The following is a 22,805-nucleotide window of genomic DNA, read 5'->3' on the forward strand; positions in this document are numbered from 1 at the left end:
GGGAGTATGTACTTCACAGCATTACATGTTGTGCATCCTTTTTGCAACAATATACTGTGATTGCGGAATGTGGACAACAGTTGGAGAAGTGATCAGCAGCATGATAAATCTAAGAACCCTGCAGAAAAAGATATAGTGCATACGTGCAAAGGAGCACTGTTGCATCAGGTGGGAAAGAAAATGCACAACGAATACTCAACACGCCTTCACTAGAAATGACAAGATCATTATTTTCTTCATTGTCATGGAGTACAGCATTCTTGTCGCCGCTAAGTTCACTTCACAGAGTGTGAGATTCACATCCCTTTTCCACATCTACTTCAGCTGCATCAACAGAACAGAATTGTAGCAATACTGGCGTAAACGCAGAAAAGCTGAGAAAACAAACTTAAAGTGGCAAAGGATGATAGGCACCCTGTAAAAAGGGGACACTAGTTCTGTGTGGAAGATGCTTAATAAAGTTAAGTTAGAGGTGACTCCATTTCTCAACCATTAAACGCGATAGATGAAGATAAATGGGTTGAATACTTGACGAATTGTATGTATGAAGATCTCCCAGCAGTTATTGTGGATGATGCTGTGAATGAATGGCCACTGAATTTCTCTAGGAATGATATTACTGTAATAATTTGCAAATTGAAAAATTCAAGAGCTCCCGGACCTAATGGGCTTGCCCCAATGGTCAGTAAGTATGACCCTATTAACTGGTCCCAGATAATTTACATACTATGTAAAAAGGTATGTAAGGAAAATAATATTCCTACCTCGTGGACCTCCTCAATCTTAATACCTGTTTTCAAGGCTGGAATGAGATCTGCCCCCGAAAACTATCCGATTCTGCCTATATTAGACACTATCAGTAAAATATCCACTGCCATAGTATTGGATCACCTGCAATGTTGGACCATCAAAAATCATTTATTACATCCCTTCCAGTCTGGATTTAGATCGGGCTCAAGCACGATGTATAATATTTGCCTGCTTGATGCCATCATCTCAAGAGCCAAACAGAGAACTAAACCATCAGTTTATATTACATTTATTGACTTCACTAGTGCTTTTGACAGTGTCAATCGGAAGAAATTATGGGAGATACTGTCTGAAATGAGGTGCCCTAATTGGCTACTGGAGATATTAATTAAGATACATTCTAATAACACGGCCCAAGTATGTCACGACAATGAAAGCCGCTTATCAAGACCCTTCAATATTAACAGAGGTGTCAAACGAGGATGCTTGTTGGCTGCTTTGTTATTTAATCTTTATTTAGCCCACCTTATAAGCAGATTGGAAATACATGCCAATTGCCCAATCAAATTTGGAACAACCAGGGTCACAGCATTATTATATGCTGATGACCTTGTCATTGTCGACCATACTTTCAAAGGTAGGAAAACGATTCTAGAAGAGTTGGGGCGTTTCACAACTGAACATAGGTTGAATTTCTTTTTAAAAAAACATCCCAGATGATGCTGTTTGCATATAGGAAGGTGAATAGGCCTAAAATGGAATTAAGTTGTGGTATAATTGAATATACGCAGTCCTATAAGTACTTGGGAGTAATCATGAATAGTAGGATAGGCTACAAGTCAATAATTGAAAGCAAGCTGCAACGAAACTATGCATCTTACTCCCTAAAGGGTATAGTGATGTTATACAGGCAGTGGCTTGTACTGGTGATTACCTATGGATCAGAAGCGCTCTCTATTAAAAACCTAGCATGGTTAGACAAAATTGAGGGATACTTCTGGTGAAACATACTTGGCCTCCCACCAGTCGAATTTGGATTGACATCCCTAAAAGCTCTTACCCTTCAACAAAGAGGCCTCCTTCCTCTGAAGGCTATCGGCCATCTGTTGAGTCGTATGCTACGCATAATAGGGGAACATGTTATTCAATTGATGAAAATCGACAACTCTAACAAATATGATGACATGTGTAGTGATCTATACACTGAATTAAACTGGTCAATAGTTTGCTCCTGTTACAGTTGGTATAATACCATCAAATCTGCATTTAAAATAAAAAAGATTAGGAAAACAATTTTATACAAATGAGTGGTCTCCATAATTATCATCAATTGGAGGGTATTGTTCACAAGTATCAAAGTCCCCAAAAGTATTTAATATGCTGTCCCAACCCAGAGGTTTGCCGATTCCGGCTGTTGATCAGAACTAACCAACTGCCAGTTCGGGCAACACATGGCTCCCAATGGCAACTAGCTAAAAACCAAGATTATTGTAAGATCTGTAATGAAATGGAAAATTTAGAGACGCTCAGACACATTCTAACATCAGTACATGAGTGTGCATAGGTCCGGTATGTTCACCAATATGACACTATTTCATCTATACACTTTTGACATTACTGTCTAAATACATCGACTGTATCTGTAATCATTGCCTTATATAACGTGTGGACTACAGAAGAAACAATGTTTGTAACCAAGGAAAGTGATAAAATCAGCAGTGGTATTTAAGCACAGTGCACTTTAAATGTATGACCTTTGATAACGTTAAGAACTAAAGTCACATAAATGTGTAGGAAATTGAGTAAAATGATGGCATTAGTACGAGGTGTTAAATCAAGTGTAATCGTGCTCTTCTGCCATCTAAACACTGTTTATCAAAGAGAAGTGGGAAGTTTGTTATGAACTGAATTACTGTAAGTTTTTAGAATTGAATATAATAGAAAATGATTGTATGTATTGTGGAGTTTTATGAAATATGATTGTAGATGTTGATTGAATGAACGATTATATGTCTGAAGTTTGTATAATTTTATGGAAAATATAAGTTGTAACAGTTGTAAAAGTTCTTTGGAACTAAAGACAACTATAACAATAAAATAAATTAAATAAAGCAATACTTGATGGCAAACAACTCTGTTTGAAAACAGAAAAAATATAACCAAGTGGAATTCATATTGAAAACAATTAAGTGAATCTTGCATTCTATGCACCAACATTGTTAGAGTACTAAACATGTCAAAAGGATATTCCAGTATCTGCAAATTTTACTACATCCAACACAGTACAGAAATAAATACACATTTTATGCAATTGTCAATGAAGAGGAATTATAAAAATGTTTTATTTTATTTTTTATTCTATTTTGTATTGAATTGGTTGAAATTAAACAACCTTTCAATTTTTAATACACCAGTACAATTTAGACATTATGAAACAATGGACAAGATACAAGAGACAGTAAACAGTAAACAATAATGAAAGAAAACAAGGAAAAATCAATCAGTGAAGATTTGAGAGATAAGGCGAAAGAGTATAAGCGATAAAAAAGCAATAAAATTGATATCACCATTACCATCCAAATCAACTATAATATTACTAAAATAGGGGGTTTAAAAACCATTTACAATCTTTACAAAAGACGGTACTATACAGTGCGATGTGCATATAATACAGTATACAATATACAGAAATAAAATAATAGAATTTTCCAATTTCACAAAATATCTAGTGCTCCTCAAACTTGATAATCATTCCCTCCGTTGTTCTCCATGATCTTTCACAGTCACTATTATTTACACATTAGTCATGTTCAAACCTTCCAGGAATCTGATCGTGGCTAGTCTAACAGTACTACGTTCAGTTGCAAAAGTTAATTCCCAAAGCTTGGAAACATTTAAAATTTCTATATTATTAAAACATTGTTTCAAATTTAGAATATGGCTATCATTGAGCAGAGGACATTCAGTGAGAGGTGTCTTATTGTCTCTGATTGGTTTGTTACATTACAACATCTACAATAGTTCTCATTTCCTGTGATCAGACCACATCTTGCATTAATGTCTCTGCAAGGCCATAAATTAAATCTTAACCTTATAAAGGCACGTCTACATTTTGGCGATGGACCTTTCACAAGATAAGTAGCTACAGAGTGAAGTTTTTCAGTTTGAAGGGGTTAGATACTAAATCCACATAAGTAGCACACTTCTCCTGCATACTTATCCAATCATAGTCCTGCATTTTAGTCTTTGCTTTAGTAGGGTTTTTTAACAAAAAATCTGTTGAAACATCAGTAATTAATAAGGCCCTATCGGCTACCAAACGCCATGACATTGGGAACCTATGAGACAAATTTATCATATAGTCAGCAAGTAATCCTAGCATAGTCTGATTTTATGGGGCCATAAGACATTTTCTATAGAGACTACATAGCTTCCAGATATAAATTGCATGCATAGAGCGTAAGCCCAATTCAAATCGAACCAGTGCTACTGGGACACAGTTTGGCAGATTTAGCACACAGCGCCAGAAGTGCCCTTTGACTTCATCACATAATATTTTCTGTATAGGTTTCCTACATTCCAATCCATATTATACATTAGGTGTCGCTTTCTGCTTAGAATATGTAATTGCTGGAAGACTTGAAAATGTACCATATTTGCACAGGATATGTTTTGTTTGGGCGATTGCAGTGTTTAAGTTAATGTTGATATCATCAAAATACCGGGCATCATTAGTACTGTCATTTATATTAACTCCAAGGTATATGTACTAGTGGACCAGTTCAGGCTGTTCCACATGTAGTGAACACCTAAATGTCTTAGATGCAGCTTGTTTCTTACACATTGCATGATTTTGGTTTTAGCCAGATTAATTTGAAGTTCATTTGCTTGAGTATATGAGCTCAAATGATCTAGCAGACGTTGAATGCCTTTAGGTGTTCTGGACAACAAGGAGGTTTTCCGGGTATGGTAGCCAAGCTACTTGCTTAGTTCCCAATTTTGGAGCATTCTAAATTACGCAGTCACAATTTTCTTTCAAATCTAAAACAAAGAAATTGAAAACAGTCGCAGCCAAAACACAACCTCGCTTAAGGCCTTTGAAGGTGGGTATTTTAGCTGACAAAGGACCCTCTGAAGAGAGGCGAATTTGAATGGATGTCGAAGTAGCTAATAGGTATATGAAGTTTATGATAGATGATGAATATTTGGCTTGAATTAATTGATTTATTAATAACTGTCTTGATATTGAGTCAAACGCCCCTTGGAAATCTACAAACGAGAGGTACAGTGCCTGATTTTTTTTTATACAGTGAGCCTTCATTGAGGCTAAGGTCAGGAGATTGATGCCTGTGCCAAGTCCGGCAATAAATCCTGTCTCGAACGGATCCCGATGCATGGTTTTTCGAGTCCATTCATTAAATTCTTTTAGAATGAGCCTGGCGAATATTTTCCCAGGCACATCCAAGAGAGCTATCGGGCGTTAGTTTGAGGGAAGCTGTCTGTTTCCTTTTTGATACAGTGGTATTATAGTCACATGGCTCCAAGATGCTGGTAGTGATTTCGTTTGTAATGCATACAAAGATGTTTGTCAGAATTTTGGCCCAAACCACAGGATTCTCTTTCATCATCGCGTTTGATAAGCCTCTGTCCCTGGGACCCTTGAGGTACTACATTTATTATGTGTAGTATATCTTCGTCAGAGTAATCTAGGGTGAAATCACTAACAATTCTTTCCATTGGTAGCTGTATTTCATAGTTTCAGCTTGCATAAAGTTTTTGTTAATGGTTTATCCAATCAGACTCGGTTACCCCATTGATCTGAGTGGATTCTTGAGGCAATGCTGTAACTTGGTTAAAGTATGGTGATATTTGGGCTGTGCTTTTATCTGCGATAGCCCTTAACAAAGATTCACTATCTACAGAGTGAAGTTTTTCAGTTTGAAGGGGTTAGATACTAAATCCACATAAGTAGCACACTTCTCCTGCATACTTATCCAATCATAGTCCTGCATTTTAGTCTTTGCTTTAGTAGGTTTTTTAACAAAAATCTGTTGAAACATCAGTAATTAATAAGGCCCTATCGGCTACCAAACGCCATGACATTGGGAAACTTTGAGACAAATTTAACATATAGTCAGCAAGTAATCTTAGCATAGTCTGATTTTATGGGGCCATAAGTCATTTTCTATAGAGACTACATAGCTTCCAGATATAAATTGCATGCATAGAGCGTAAGCCAAATTCAAATCGAACCAGTGCTACTGGGACACAGTTTGGCAGATTTTAGACACAGCGCCAGAAGTGCCCTTCGACTTCATCACATAATATTTTCTGTATAGGTTTCCTACATTCCAATCCATATTATATAATAGGTGTCGCTTTCTGCTTAGAATATGTAATTGCTGGAAGACTTGAAAATGTACCATATTTGCACAGGATATGTTTTGTTTGGGCGATTGCAGTGTTTAATTTAATGTTGATATCATCAAAATACCGGGCATCATTAGTACTGTCATTTATATTAACTCCAAGGTATATGTACTAGTGGACCAGTTCAGGCTGTTCCACAAGTAGTGAACACCTAAATGTCTTAGATGCAGCTTGTGTCTTACACATTGCATGATTTTGGTTTTAGCCAGATTAATTTGAAGTTCATTTGCTTGAGTGTATGAGCTCAATTGATCTAGCAGACGTTGAATGCCTTTAGGTGTTCTGGACAACAATAAGGTTGTCTGGGTATGGTAGCCAAGCTACTTGCTTAGTTCCCAATTTTGGAGCATCCTAAATTACGCAGTCACATCTTTCTTTCAAATCTAAAATAAAGAAATTGAAAACAGTTGCAGCCAAAACACAACCTCGCTTAAGGCCTTTGAAGGTGGGTATTTTAGCTGACAAAAGACCCTCTAAAGAGAGGTGAATTTGAATGGATGTCGAAGTAGCTAATAGGTATATGAAGTTTATGATAGGTGATGAATATTTGGCTTGAATTAATTGATTTATTAATAACTGTCTTGATATTGAGTCAAACGCCTCTTGGAAATCTACAAACGAGAGGTACAGTGCCTGATTTTTTTTTTATACAGTGAGCCTTGATTGAGGCTAAGGTCAGGAGATTGATGCCTGTGCCAAGTCCGGCAATAAATCCTGTCTCGAACGGATCCCGATGCATGGTTTTTCGAGTCCATTCATTAAATTCTTTTAGAATGAGCCTGGCGAATATTTTCCCAGGCACATCCAAGAAAGCTATCGGGCGTTAGTTTGAGGGAAGCTGTCTGTTTCCTTTTTGATACAGTGGTATTATAGTCAAATGGCTCCATGATTTCGTTTGTAATGCATACAAAGATGTTTGTCAGAATTTTGGCCCAAACCACAGGATTCTCTTTCATCATCGCGTTTGATAAGCCTCTGTCCCTGGGACCCTTGAGGTACTACATTTATTATGTGTAGTATATCTTCGTCAGAGTAATCTAGGGTGAAATCACTAACAATTCTTTCCATTGGTAGCTGTATTTCATAGTTTCAGCTTGCATAAAGTTTTTGTTAACGGTTTATCCAACCAGAATCGGTTACCCCATTGATCTGAGTGGATTCTTGAGGCGATGCTGTAACTTGGTTAAAGTATGACGATATTTGGGCTGTGCTTTTATCTGCGATAGCCCTTAACATAGATTCACTATCTTTCTGGAATAGAAGAGATTTACAACCACATAACCAGTTCTTGTATTTACATTTGATTTTACTCATGGCATCACATTTTTGGGCTGTTGGGAGGTATTTTATATCTCTTTTCCTTAAGGAACTGTTTTTTCCTCTTCCTTCACTTAGTAATCCATAGCATGAACATTTTTATAAGACTTTCATTTTGAACAGCCTACTTGAACTTTAAACAGTTGTAAGAGTACTGTTTCTCTTCATAATTGCTACTGTTATGCAAGCAGGATTATTCCTGTATCAAACGTCTGTTTAAATTGCAGAGAGAGGAATCAGACCAATTAAACCAATTACTAGCGTACCTGTGAACTTCGAGTTATGTTCCTCTATTTTGGACTCTCATTATAAACATTTCTAGGGAAGGATACGCTCGAAGAAGATAGCAGAAAAATATTGAAAGCGCCCAATAACATTATTTCTAACTGCACTTTGCTAGAGTTTACTAAATTAAGGAAGTTCAGGTGGGACCCAATGATTATATATCTTAACATACTTTTTACATTGTAGGGAAATCCACCACTTGATGAGCACACTAGGGCCTTCATTAGACAGGCAGACGCACAAATCCACATCTTCTAGTGAACTGGCAGAAGATGAATCTGAAGCAAGTTAGGTGTAGTGCCTCACAGCTCACATAGTGGAAGAGGCAGTTATGAAATACTCAAGAGGAAGAGGTGACACTAGGACAGCACCATTCACTCTCTCCAGGGTCAAAATAACTTAGTACTAAATATATCTAAGGGGTGTTATCAGTTGATGAAAATTAGGTTTTGAAAGCAGGGATCTCTTTTGTACCAATACAGCACAGTCACTTGAAAAACTCATTGAATGTAAAGAATGTAAATAACTTCAAAAGAATATATATAGCAGCCATGATATTGATATTTGCTTTTATATGCTGTTTTATTTCTGCAATTATGCCAATGATAGCTTTCATATCTTGCTGATATGCTGCTAGCTTCTGTTGTGCTTTTCACTAACTTTCCTGACATTCCATCCGTTGATAACATCTGGTGCGGTGCACCTTCATTGTCATACACCACCAAAGTTTATTTTCTGTTCTTTAGTTATAGATCCTCCTCCTAAATGGGAGCACTACTAGTTATGGCATTTGTTTTAGTATAATAATGTGTGTGTTTACTCTCTGCAGGTTTCTGTGTATGTGCTGTATTTGAAGTAGCTATCCATGTGAGTGCAACCTAGGTTTTGCTGGTGCCACATAGTGCTAATTCAAACCTGCACATTTTTTGTATGATAATGTCTTTTGTTATCCTCACAAGCTATACCTAAATTACTGCACACATTAAAAACAGTTCAATGCTAATAGCTGGACATTATCAGTAGACGTCAAATTAATTGCTGGCATAATGTCATTTGCATTTTTTAGGACAGCCAGCTGCACCTCTAAAATCATAATTCAGAATAGGAAAGTTGTTAGATATTTGAAGACACAACATCAAGACAGAGAAAGGAAAATAAAGTTTGCAGAGATACATTATGTCTCAGTAATAATATTGCATTTTTGTATGGGGAATGTATACAAATGTTCTGGATTAGCTGTTCACTAATATGAATGCATTCTTTCTTTCATGAACTGATGCTTGACTCTCTCTCATCTCTCTACAGATAACCATAATGCCACTTATGGCAGGCTATAATCAGACTATGGTGACAGGATTCCTTCTTCTGGGACTTCCTTCCATCCCTGGAATTGACTTATTCATGTTTCCATTCTTTCTCCTTCTTTTCCTGATGATATTAATGGGAAACCTCCTCATAATTGTCCTAATCATTGTGGACTATCGGCTGCATATACCGATGTATTTTTTCCTGGCAAACTTTTCTTTAGTGGAGATTATGATGTCGGCTACAGTGGTTCCAAAATTAATTGCTATCACTTTGTCTCATAACAGGAACATTTCATTTGCAGGATGCTTTACCCAAGCTTATTTCTACTATTTGATGGGAGCTATGCAATTTCTCCTTCTGGAGGCCATGTCTTTAGATCGGTATGTGGCCATCTGCAATCCCTTGCGCTACTTGACCATCATGAGCGGCAGACTATGCCTCACTCTACTCCTTCTATGTTGGGCTGCAGCCTTTCTAGCTACACTTTTGCCTAATATTTTTAAACTAAAACTAGTATTCTGTGGCCCAAACAATATAAACCATTTCTTCTGTGATGATGTGGGACTGATTCAGCTTTCCTGTGTTGATGCAAAGCTTCTTAAGTTACTTGTTTTTATTTCGGTGTGCCTCGTAGTTTTAGGTTCATTTATCATCACAATAGTGACATATATTTATATTATAGTAACCATCCTTCGGATGCCATCAGCCACAGGGCGCAGGAAGGCCTTCTCCACATGTTCCGCCCATTTCACTGTGGTCACCCTTGGATATGGCAGTGCTATCATCATGTATGTGAAACCAATCCAAGGCACTTCTTTGGAGTTCAATAAGATTGTTAGTGTCATGACCATATTTGTGACCCCGCTGCTCAATCCACTGATATTCAGTTTAAGAAATGAGAATGTTAAACAAGCACTACGTGACCATGTTCTGGGAAGAATTCGCCCTAGCCGAAAATCCTTTCATCCAAAAATGTAACATTATCTCATGCTCCTATAACTCATGTAAATGCTAGACATCATTTTAATACTGAAGCCCGTATATGGAAGTTGGGCAAGCGTGTAACATCCATTTGATCCTGTTTTAGTTGTCCCTGTTGCATGCAACGGCCTAAACATAAAGGGAAATACAAACTGAGAGAATACCAAAACCTTGAGAGTTTATGCCATTATAATGATGGTACTGATGCCACGATGCTTTAATATCTCTGCAATTTTGAATTAGGCCTTGCATCTGCCACATCTAAGAGAACTTCTTAAGTTCGATTTGATTGATTGGATATATTTATATCGGGTGAGCCTGACAAACTTAATCGTATTTGGATGCAGGTGACATGTCAACTCGTAAAGAGGGGTTGCGAGAAATGTAGGAATTCCACTATGGGGTAATGAATAGGATCCCGTGGGGGTCAACACTTCCCAGTCTAATACAGATATTCATTTGAATAAATGTGCCTTTTACCGCCTTTCGAAAGAGACACATTGAGGTAAGTGCCCACATCTCTAGGTTTAATCTTTTCCAAACTCTAAGCCCTCAGACCGCGAAACTCCAGTCACCCCTGGACACAGAGGAAGATGATGGAACACTTAACACCAATTTACCCTCAGACCAGAGAGAGTGGACCAGGCTACAACTGTGGATTTTGTCTGCCAAATAGGCTGTGGCCAAATTGTTTAGACATTTAAATATAAGGCAAAGGACTTTAAAGTAAATTCTGTCCCTCAGTGCAGGGAATGACAAAATCCTGAAAAGTGGGTTGATTTCTTCACCCCACCACCAACCTCATGGCAGCATTTTGTGCTATCTGGAGCCATTGCCACTGCTTTGTTGGAATCCCTGCAAGCAGGATATTGCAGTAGTTGAGTTGAGGATTTACTTATTCTTCCGACCACTGCCGCCTGCTTGTCTGAAGGCACATAGGGTGGAGCTATTTGGAGGAGCCGAATGTTGTAAAAAATGGGCTGCACCTTGGCCCTCACCTGGGCCTCACTGTTCAGATTCTCTGATCAGATGCAGCTCAGATTCTTAATCTTGGTGGCAAATGGGTGGTCCATTCCGAGAAGGCGGGGTGTCTAAGGCCAGTTGCCCACTACCAAGAGATGTTTGGAGCCAAACAATACCACCTCTATTTTTGGCATTAATCTGGAGCCAGTTAGCAGCCATCCAAATGCTAACCTCATCCAGACAAACCTTAACTCTCAGGAAGGAGTCTTGCACATTGGCAATATTAACATACACCTGCGTATCATAGGCGTAAGAATGATAGTTTACCTTATGTTTCCTTAAGATATCCATCAGAGAAAGCAGGCATAGATTAAATAGCTATTGGGACAGGGAAGATCCCTGCGGTTCCCCGCAGATCTTATCCAGGGAGTCAGACACCCAGCCTCCCAGTTTAATCTGTTGCTGCTGTGTTGTTAGAAAAGACTCAAACCAGGGAATAGCCTGTGCCCAGACTCTACTGATCATCTTCAGTCGCTCGATTAAGATCTGGGGATCCACTGTATCAAATGCAGCTGAGAGATCCAACATAATGAACAGGGATAGCTCCCGCCGGTCTGCTTCCCTAAGGAGGTCATCCCACACTGACAGCAGGGCAGTGTCAGTGCAAAATGCTGTCCCAACGTCTGATTGGAATGAATCCAGGAGCTGTTCTTTTTCTATAGGCTCCTGTACTTACACTGCTACTGTCTTCTCAAGTAATTTACCTGGCCAGGGCAATCTTGTTGATGAGTATGTGGCTGGTTATAGCCAGTGAAAAATGTAATCGTATTAGTTATTAATTCAGGGAGGAGGTTCCTGTCATTCTCTCTCTCTCAATAAGCTTATCTCACGGAGTTTGAGCACACAGAGTAATAAAGATTTGTCTTTAGCATTTGCCAGACGGAAATGCAATAGTTATAAAAGATGTGTTCTGGTGTGAACCAGGCCTCAGGTTGAGGCCCTGCCAAAATACTGAATCAGGCTTTGAATCTACTGCCATCTGGCGAAGTCTTAGGACTGCCAAGTTCGTGGCAGAGTGGCTAGTAGAACAAATAATACAAAATATAACTTCTCTTAAGTAAGGTCTCTGCCACATGTTTATTATAAGGATCTTACTCCTTCCCAAGCAAGATGAGCACTCTGCAAACTAACAGGTTCTGTCCTTGGCCGAGCCGAGTAATGGGGACAGCAACACGTATCAATGTAGACGATGCAAATATATGTTTTTCTGCGAGGAAGCTGCAAGGTCTGGGAATGCTCTAGGGTGCCAAAAAGTTTAGTGTCATTGGAAAGGATGGCACTGTGTCGATTAGGGTTGCCAAAAGGTTCTGATTTAACTATTGCTAACTGCCCCATTAGGTAATCTGAAGGGTGATGTATTTGGGTTGTGCTGTGTAATGTATTAACCAATAGACGATCTTTAGGTTTGTAAATGGCTAAACTGGCGTAGGATAATAGGGATTTGCATTTACTAAGATTTCTGAATATTGCAATTTGGTGGTCTTTGTCTGATATGGGCAGGTTGCGAGCGAGAGTGAGAGTCCTTTGCCTTTTGGTCACTTGACATTAATCGATCACCCAGCGGCTGTTTGTATGCATTAAAGAGCTGTCTTTCTGCAATTTGTGCACTTTGTTTTTGTTCCCTGGATTTATTTGGAGTCACACATCTGGTGATCTGCCAACATGATCTCCAATGCCCCCAGAAGAGACTAGGGGCCCCCTGCTGCATGTCCTGGGCTGCAGGCACCTGCCCTTCAGAGAGCAGCTAGTGTGCACATAAAAGGAGTAGGTGAGCAGATGATGTGTTCTCTAAGTGTGTTTCTGATCTTTGGATTGGGAGCACTGTGCCAGGCTCTGCAGGCAGTTAAAGGGGGAATGGCATTAGGGGACTCAGGGGACACGCAGTAAGTGTGAAACACAGTGTTCCTGACATATTCCTATTACTTGTAAATTACTATTGTCTAGTAATTGATGAAAGAGTGGGGGGAAACTCCTCTAGGTGAGCAAAGACATTGTTGTACAATGCTGCATGTGTAATGAAGTGCTGAGGTGAATCTCCCCTGATGCAGGGAACAATGACATCATAAAGTGATGAAAAGTGATGAATTAATATGGGGAAGTTCCTTTTAAAGCAGGGAAAAGAGGCAATAAATATAAAGTAATTGTCCTATGAGGAAAGGACAGGTTAACTCTCAGTTCTGGTAGTGAAGTGAACTTGAGGAGGAGAATATCCAGCCCTACTCTATGCAGACAATGCTGTGACTCCCTGAATGTCTTCTTGAATACATGTAAAGAGATGCAGCTAAAATTGAATAAGGTGTTGGTCTTTAGGCCACGTCATTGTACGCATTGCCCCTTGCAAATAAAAGTTAATGATATGACTTTAGAGCAAGTAAAATTCTTCGACTATCTGGTGGTCAGATTTCAGGAGAATGGGGTTTGGTCTGCCAAGATTACAAAGGCGAGCATTACATTGGGAAAATGTAGTGGGCTATAAATCCTTTTTCTATAAACATGGCAGCAGTGCTATCTCCCCAGCAATAGACCTACATACAAAACAGGCTCTCTAAGGATCAACTTATGCTGCAGAAATCTGGGGCTGTGATAGCACCGGTGCCCTTGACATTTTGGAACATAAGTTCTTAAACCATTTGTTAACTCTCCCCCAGATCTCCCCAATGCTTCAGTCCTCCTTGAGCTTTGTATGCTCCCTATTGGAGAGAAGGTTGCCATGAAGCCATTCTTTTACAGGATTAGTTTATGGTGCACAGAGGGTCTGGAAATATATCACAAGGCATTGTTACACCTAAGGACCTGGAGGGTGGTAAAAGTTTAAGTTGTGTTGTGCATGTAAAGAACACTCTATTTGCTCTCGATGAAGCTGGATATTGGCTTAATTCACTAAATCTAGATGGTCAGGCTCTCATTGAGATAACAATAAAAAAGGGAATTATGTATTGTTTATCCCATTCAATGATTTGCTGGTAGAGAAGGCTACTGATGGAAACTAGGCCCAGCATCCCTCTGTTATAAAATGTGATCTGTATTTGAAACATATCTCGATATAATTGTACCACCAACAAAGACCACTGTTTGTTCGCCTCAGGCTGGGGACTTTGCTCTGGCTTGTAATACTAGATCCTGGGGTACCATGGGCAAAGGTGAATGCCCCTTGTGTGGGGCAGAAAGCAAAACAGTGATTCACTTCTTTGACATGTGCTGTGACCATTACATTGAGAAGATCCTATTTGAGACCAATTGTTTGGATGGCTGGGATGCATAACGCCCATGAAGCAATTAATGTTCTCATATATTTATTGGCACCGCATGTAGTTTTTGAAACTGCACACTATTTACACATAGCCTGAAGATTAAGAAAAACAGCTATAGAGTTGGTTGGCCTTAAAGTTGCAGTAAATGGTGGTGTATAGTAACATGATGTGTTCACTTTTAGATTGCTACCCCTCCATTCATTACCAGTATCTTTCCCTTCTATATCTTATGGAAGGCTGCAACATTCCATCCTCGCACGTTTTTAGGTGGTTAGTCTAGCAGTGTTGTCTCTTTATCTACTTTTTATGTGATGCTAGTATTTTATTTATTCTGTCACTTACTTTTTTACAAAATGCGGAACAGTATTTTATTTATCAATTCTTCTGCTCAGGTTATTTAAACTTGTGTTGTTGCTGGAAACTGAAATTAATTGAATTTATTTGAATATGTCTTGTTATTTACTTGAAGGTTGAATAGCGAATAAAAGTTGTTTGACTGACTGTGACTGACAACATTGTCAATAGTGCATGTTTATTAATGAAGTACTGAGGTGAATCTCCCCTGATAGGGGAAAGATGACATCATAAAGCGATGAATTAATGTGGGGGAAGTTCCTTTTAACGCAGGGAAAACAGCCCTGTATATAAAGTAATGGTCCTATAAGGAAAGGGCAGGTTATCCCTCAGTTCTAGAAGTGAAGGGAACTTGAAGAGGGTAAAGTACTCTCAGCTCGTGGTAAGGAGGCAGAGGAAGGATCTACATCATTGTGTAATGAATTGTGTTTTCATTGCAGGTATTGTTAGCAGCTGTGTAAATGGAGGTATTCATTGTAAGGCATTGTTAGTACATGGTGCATATAAGAGGTGTTTGTAGGTACGGAATTCTTGGCAACTGCACAATTAAGGTGTTATAATGTATTGGTATTTTGTGACAGTTATTTGAATAGCTGGTTTATTTGTGTGCTGAGAGCTTTGGATATAAGATATAAGGCACAGCTGGTTCGGTATCTGTGGATTATTGTTTTGAGTGAGATTGTAACCTTGTGTTATTAAGGAAAGGATTTTAAAATATCTTAAAGAATGGGTTCAGGCAACAGTGAGTAAACTATTAGAACGAGGGCCCGAAGAGGGCACTTGTGAGAAAAATGTATTAGAACATATGCACATGTCTTTGTTATGAACATACAAAGGGAAACAGTTAGAAAAATTAGACAGAGCATACTTGATTTATGAAAAATGTTTGTAGAGGAAGAAAATGTCTCTGAGAACCGTAAAGAAGGTTTCACTCAGGTGCACAGTCAGGCCCTCACCCTGCCCCCTTATGGGTCCTATTGTCTACAGACTGCCATAGGATACACTAAACTCCAGTTCTCACTCCCCAACCGAAGACACAAATTGATCATTAGGGAAACCCAGGGATACTACCAGAGACCCACTGATATTAGAAATTTAGAATGAGGCTACCCAGAATTAGGAGCAGCATTACAGAAGGCAGAGGAGGAGCTGAAAAAAGCAGCACAAGGGCAAGGGGAGGGGTAGTGTGCGCCAATAGGTACAGACTAACGGATGGCAGGACACATTCTTTTTAAGATTGATATTAAAGCTATCAAACATCCTCAGATAACACAAAACGAAACACCCAACTTTGGAGAGTATACGGGAGGTCCACTAGATATGAATGAGCACAACATCTGTGTAGATTATTACTTGGAATATACCGCTGGAGAGACAGAGGTTGATGACGATGGGTGGGAAACAGAGGGCCGGCAAGAAATAACACCATGGGGCCCTAGGCTCAGACCACACCCTAGTCGAATGGCCCTAGCAATGGGTAAGAAGTGTGGGAAGCATTGCAATATAAAAAGCAACTCTCTCCCCCTGCAGGAATCCTGCTTTCTAGTGCATGCTCAAAAGGCCATGTCTGGCCTGGGGCTTTGTGCTCTCTCAGCCAGGCATGACACATAGGCAATGCTGCCTGGGCCATTGCAGCGAGAGAGGGCGCTCCTGAACACCCATCCCTCATTGCAGCTTCATCAGAAGTCTTAGCGCGTTCATTTTTCAGTCCCCCGACATGTGCAATGTCTGCATGCCTGGGACTCTGAAACATGTCACCACAACACTTCCTGGTGACATGATTCCTGGAGGATACTGAAGGCAGAGTAGGAGAGGGACAAGGCTGAATTGTCAGGTAAAATGCTTTTCTTGCCAAGTGCGTATTTGCATTGAAGAGCGAGCGAGGGTGCACAGTATGTGTATATTTACGAGTATGTGACAGGAGTGGGTGGTGCTGCACTAGTGGTTGTCTGCAAGTGCTTGTTTATATGTGTGTGAGCGTATGTGTAAGCAAGTGACTTTGCGTATGTGTGCATAAAATAACTGTATGTGTGAAGAGTGTACACTGAAGGTTACCTGGGCATGGATGGCATCAGGGCCCTTCAACTGAAAGGTGCCTCAAGCCTCAAAGGGCCACCCAGCAACTGCCCCCATGTTGCCAGTTAGCAGTCTTTTAACATGGTAATAGATTAATTTATAAGTTACTTACATTCCAGGGCTTATAATTTGCATTTTGCAGCATTTGTTGGAGCCCTTCCAGCAGTGATTTTCCTCAGGGTACATAGACATATTATTATCACCTCTTTGACTTTTACACCCTTTCCTCTCCCTCATCCACTTGCAGACAGACGAGCCGATTCATGGAATAATTAGCGCGGCGCAAGTGGGCAAAAACGTGCGAATCGCAGTGGAATAGCGAAAATCGCAGTGCAAGTGCGAAAATCGCACGAAAAGCAGCGCACATCGATTCATGGAAGTCCGTGCGCGAGAAAACCAGCGGATGTGCGATAAAAAAGTGCGCGGCGCACGTTGGCGCACAGGCCATCTAACAGCGTGCGCCAGGTCACAGCGAAAATCGCACAGGCCACAGCGAAAATCGCACATAGCGCGGCGCACGCAACAAAAGTAGGCGGAACACGGGCGTAACACTCGGAATGGGGAACAACTTGCCAAAACGTGGGCGTCACGGGGGAAGTACAGGGCACAAGTGCGCGGAACGCCCACACGCTCGCCTACAACACGTATTCATGGAATAGAATAGGGCAAAAAAGCGCACGCTCAAACCAGCGCACATGCACAAACACGACCGCCACAAGAAAGCAGGCGGTAGCGTCTCTGCGGCTGTAAGAAATGTGCGCCAAAAGGTGCGCCAACAAATAGCACCTATATACTGCCATGATGAATGTCCTATACTGTGGCCCTCCAGGACAAATGACGTGCAAAGGGGTACCCACAAACACGGACACCCGCTGACAAAAAATACATGTGCGTGTATACCAGGGTGCGCGGGAAGTCTCACACGCGATTTGGCCGGGTACGTGTATTTCAGGGGTGCGCGGGAAGTTCCACACGCGATTTCAGCAGGGTACGTGTATTTCAGGGGTGCGCGGGAAGTTCCACACGCGATTTCATCAAGGTATGTGTATTTCAGGGGTGCACGGGAAGTTCCACACGCGATTTCATCAGGGTACGTGTATTGCAGGGGTGCGCGGGAAGTTCCACACGCGATTGGCCCAGTGCGAGCAGGGTACGTGTATTTCAGGGGTGCGCGGGAAGTTCCACACGCGATTTCAGCAAGGTATGTGTATTTCAGGGGTGCGCGGGAAGTTCCACACGCGATTTCATCAGGGTACGTGTATTTCAGGGGTGCGCGGGAAGTTCCACACGCGATTGGCCCAGTGCGAGCAGGGTACGTGTATTTCAGGGCTGCGCGGGAAGTTCCACACGCGATTTCAGCAAGGTATGTGTATTTCAGGGGTGAGCGGGAAGTTCCACACGCGATTTCATCAGGGTACGTGTATTTCAGGGGTGCGCGGGAAGTTCCACACGCGATTGGCCCAGTGCGAGCAGGGTACGTGTATTTCAGGGGTGCGCGGGAAGTTCCACACGCGATTTCAGCAAGGTATGTGTATTTCAGGGGTGCGCGGGAAGTTCCACACGCGATTTCATCAGGGTACGTGTATTTCAGGGGTGCGCGGGAAGTTCCACACGCGATTGGCCCAGTGCGAGCAGGGTACGTGTATTTCAGGGGTGCGCGGGAATTTCCACACGCAATTTCAGCAAGGTATGTGTATTTCAGGGGTGCGCGGGAAGTTCCACACACGATTTCAGCAGGGTATGTGTATTTCAGGGGTTCTGGGGAGTACCACACGTGAATTGGCCGTGTGGGCCCTCCCAGGTGTACGCTCCACAACCTCCACGGACCCTGCAGGCAGCCCACACCACGGGGGACTACCGTGCACCCATGCTCATGTCCCGCAGGCAGACAATCCACCATGGGCATGCCCCCCAGCCAACCCACATGTCACCTTGCACTACTGATCAACAATGCATGTCTACCACCACCCCCACCCCCCTGCCACCATGGGCATCCTCCACCAGGCCCCCACTCATGTCTCCCACCACCCCCACCCCCCTGCCACCATGGGCAGCCTCCACCAGGCCCCCACTCATGTCTCCCACCACCCCCACCCCCCAGCAGTGCAGGGGCAGCCTCCAGCAGGCCCCACTCATGTCTCCCACCACCCCCACCCCCCAGCAGTGCAGGGGCAGCCTCCACCAGGCCCCAACTCATGTCTCCCACCACCCCCACCCCCCTGCCACCATGGCTACCCTCCACCAGGCCCCCACTCATGTCCCCCTGCACCCCCACCCCCCAGCATCCAGGGTCACCCTCCACCAGGCCCCCACTCATGTCTCCCACGACCCCCACCCCGCAGCCACCAGGGGCAGCCTCCACCAGGCCCCCACTCATGTCTCCCACCACCCCCACCCCCCAGCAGTGCAGGGGCAGCCTCCGCCAGGCCCCCACTCATGTCTACCACCACCCCCACCCCTCTGCCACCATGGCCACCCTCCACCAGGCCCCCACTCATGTCCCCAAGCACCCCCACCCCCCAGCATCCAGGGTCACCCTCCACCAGGCCCCCACTCATGTCTCCCACCACCCCCACCCCCCAGCCACCAGGGGCAGCCTCCACCAGGCCCCCACTCATGTCTCCCACCACCCCCACCCCCCTGCCACCATGGGCAGCCTCCACCAGGCCCCCACTCATGGCTCCCACCACCCTCACCCCCAACCACCAGGGGCAGCCTTCAGCAGGCCCCCACTCATGTCCCCCTGCACCCCCACCCCCCAGCAGTGCAGGGGCAGCCTCCAGCAGGCCCCCACTCATGTCTCCCACCACCCCACCCCCCAGCAGTGCAGGGGCAGCCTCCACCAGGCCCCAACTCATGTCTCCCACAACCCCACCCCCCTGCCACCATGGGCAGCCCCCACCAGGCCCCCACTCATGTCTCCCACCACCCCCACCCCCCTGCCACCATGGGCAGCCCCCACCAGGCCCCCACCCATGTCTCCCACCATCCCCACCCCCCTGCCACCATGGGCAGCCCCCACCAGGCCCCCACTCATGTCTCCCACCACCCCCACCCCCCAGCAGTGCTGGGGCAGCCCCCACCAGGCCCCCACTCAAGTCTCCCACCACCCCCACCCCCCTGCCACCATGGGCAGCCCCCACCAGGCCCCCACTCATGTCTCCCACCACCCCCACCGCCCAGCAGTGCTGGGGCAGCCTCCACCAGGCCCCCACTCATGTCTCCCACCACCCCCACCCCCCAGCAGTGCAGGGGCAGCCTCCACCAGGCCCCAACTCATGTCTACCACCACCCCCACCCCCCTGCCACCATGGGCAGCCCCCACCAGGCCCCCACTCATGTCTCCCACCACCCCCACCCCCCTGCCAACATGGGCAGCCCCCACCAGGCCCCCACCCATGTCTCCCACCACCCCCACCCCCCAGCAGTGCAGGGGCAGCCTCCACCAGGCCCCCACTCATGTCTCCCACCACCCCCACCCCCCAGCCACCAGGGGCAGCCCCCACCAGGCCCCCACCCATGTCTCCCACCACCCCCACCCCCCAGCAGTGCAGGGGCAGCCTCCACCAGGCCCCCACTCATGTCTCCCACCACCCCCACCCCCAGCAGTGCAGGGGCAGCCTCCACCAGGCCCCCACTCATGTCTACCACCACCCCCACCCCCCTGCCACCATGGCCACCCTCCACCAGGCCCCCACTCATGTCTCCCACCACCCCCACCCCGCAGCCACCAAGGGCAGCCTCCACCAGGCCCCCACTCATGTCTCCCATCACCCCCACCCCCCAGCAGTGCAGGGGCAGCCTCCACCAGGCCCCCACTCATGTCTCCCACCACCCCCACCCCCCTGCCACCATGGGCAGCCCCCACCAGGCCCCCACTCATGTCCCCCTGCACCCCCACCCCCCAGCATCCAGGGGCAGCCTCCACCAGGCCCCCACTCATGTCTCCCACCACCCCCACCCCCCTGCCACCATGGGCAGCCCCCACCAGGCCCCCACCCATGTCTCCCACCACCCCCACCCCCCAGCAGTGCAGGGGCAGCCTCCACCAGGCCCCAACTCATGTCTCCCACCACCCCCACCCCCCTGCCACCATGGGCAGCCTCCACCAGGCCCCCACTCATGTCTCCCACCACCCCCACCCCCCAGCCACCAGGGGCAGCCTCCAGCAGGCCCCCACTCATGTCCCCCTGCACCCCCACCCCCAGCAGTGCAGGGGCAGCCTCCAGCAGGCCCCCACTCATGTCTCCCACCACCCCCACCCCCCAGCAGTGCAGGGGCAGCCTCCACCAGGCCCCAACTCATGTCTCCCACAACCCCCACCCCCCTGCCACCATAGCCACCCTCCACCAGGCCCCCACTCATGTCCCCGTGCACCCCACCCCCCAGCATCCAGGGTCACCCTCCACCAGGCCCCCACTCATGTCTCCCACCACCCCCACCCCCCTGCCACCATGGGCAGCCCCCACCAGGCCCCCACTCATGTCCCCCTGCACCCCCACTCCCCAGCCACCAGAGGCAGCCTCCAGCAGGCCCCCACTCATGACCCCCTGCACCCCCACCCCCCAGCAGTGCAGGGGCAGCCTCCAGCAGGCCCCCACTCATGTCTCCCACCACCCCCACCCCCCAGCCACCAGGGGCAGCCTCCACCAGGCCCCCACTCATGTCTCCCACCACCCCCACCCCCCAGCAGTGCAGGGGCAGCCTCCACCAGGCCCCAACTCATGTCTCCCACCACCCCCACCCCCCTGCCACCATGGCCACCCTCCACCAGGCCCCCACTCATGTCCCCCTGCACCGCCACACCCCAGCCACCAGGGGCAGCCTCCAGCAGGCCCCCACTCATGTCCCCCTGCACCCCCACCCCCCAGCATCCAGGGGCAGCCTCCAGCAGGCCCCCACTCATGTCTCCCAACACCCCCACCCCCCAGCAGTGCAGGGGCAGCCTCCACCAGGCCCCAACTCATGTCCCCCTGCACCCCCACCCCCCAGCATCCAGGGTCACCCTCCACCAGGCCCCCACTCATGTCCCCCTGCACCCCCACCCCCCAGCCACCAGGGGCAGCCTCCACCAGGCCCCCACTCATGTCTCCCACCACCCCCAGCCACCAGGGGCAGCCTCCAGCAGGCCCCCACTCATGTCCCCCTGCACCCCCACCCCCCAGCAGTGCAGAGGCAGCCTCCAGCAGGCACCCACTCATGTCTCCCACCACCCCCACCCCCCAGCAGTGCAGGGGCAGCCTCCACCAGGCCCCAACTCATGTCTCCCACCACCCCCACCCCCCTGCCACCATGGCCACCCTCCACCAGGCCCCCACTCATGTCCCCCTGCACCCCCACCCCCCAGCATCCAGGGTCACCCTCCACCAGGCCCCCACTCATGTCTCCCACCACCCCCACCCCCCTGCCACCATGGGCAGCCCCCACCAGGCCCCCACTCATGTCCCCCTGCACCCCCACCCCCCAGCCACCAGGGGCAGCCTCCAGCAGGCCCCCACTCATGTCCCCCTGCACCCCCACCCCCCAGCAGTGCAGTGGCAGCCTCCAGCAGGCCCCCACTCATGTCTCCCACCACCCCCAGCCACCAGGGGCAGCCTCCACCAGGCCCCCACTCATGTCTCCCACCACCCCCACCCCCCAGCAGTGCAGGGGCAGCCTCCACCAGGCCCCAACTCATGTCTCCCACCACCCCCACCCCCCTGCCACCATGGGCAGCCTCCACCAGGCCCCCACTCATGTCTCCCACCACCCCCCAGCCACCAGGGGCAGCCTCCAGCAGGCCCCCACTCATGTCCCCCTGCACCCCACCCCCCAGCAGTGCAGGGGCAGCCTCCAGCAGGCCCCCACTCATGTCTCACACCACACCCACCCCCCAGCCACCAGGGGCAGCCTCCAGCAGGCCCCCACTCATGTCTCCCACCACCCCCACCCCCCTGCCACCATGGGCAGCCCCCACCAAGCCCCCACTCATGTCCCCCTGCACCCCCACCCCCCAGCCACCAGGGGCAGCCTCCAGCAGGCCCCCACTCA

This window comes from Ambystoma mexicanum, chromosome 13, assembly GCF_040938575.1.
Source record: "Ambystoma mexicanum isolate Mex_15411 chromosome 13, UKY_AmexF1_1, whole genome shotgun sequence".
Lineage (NCBI taxonomy): Eukaryota > Metazoa > Chordata > Amphibia > Caudata > Ambystomatidae > Ambystoma > Ambystoma mexicanum.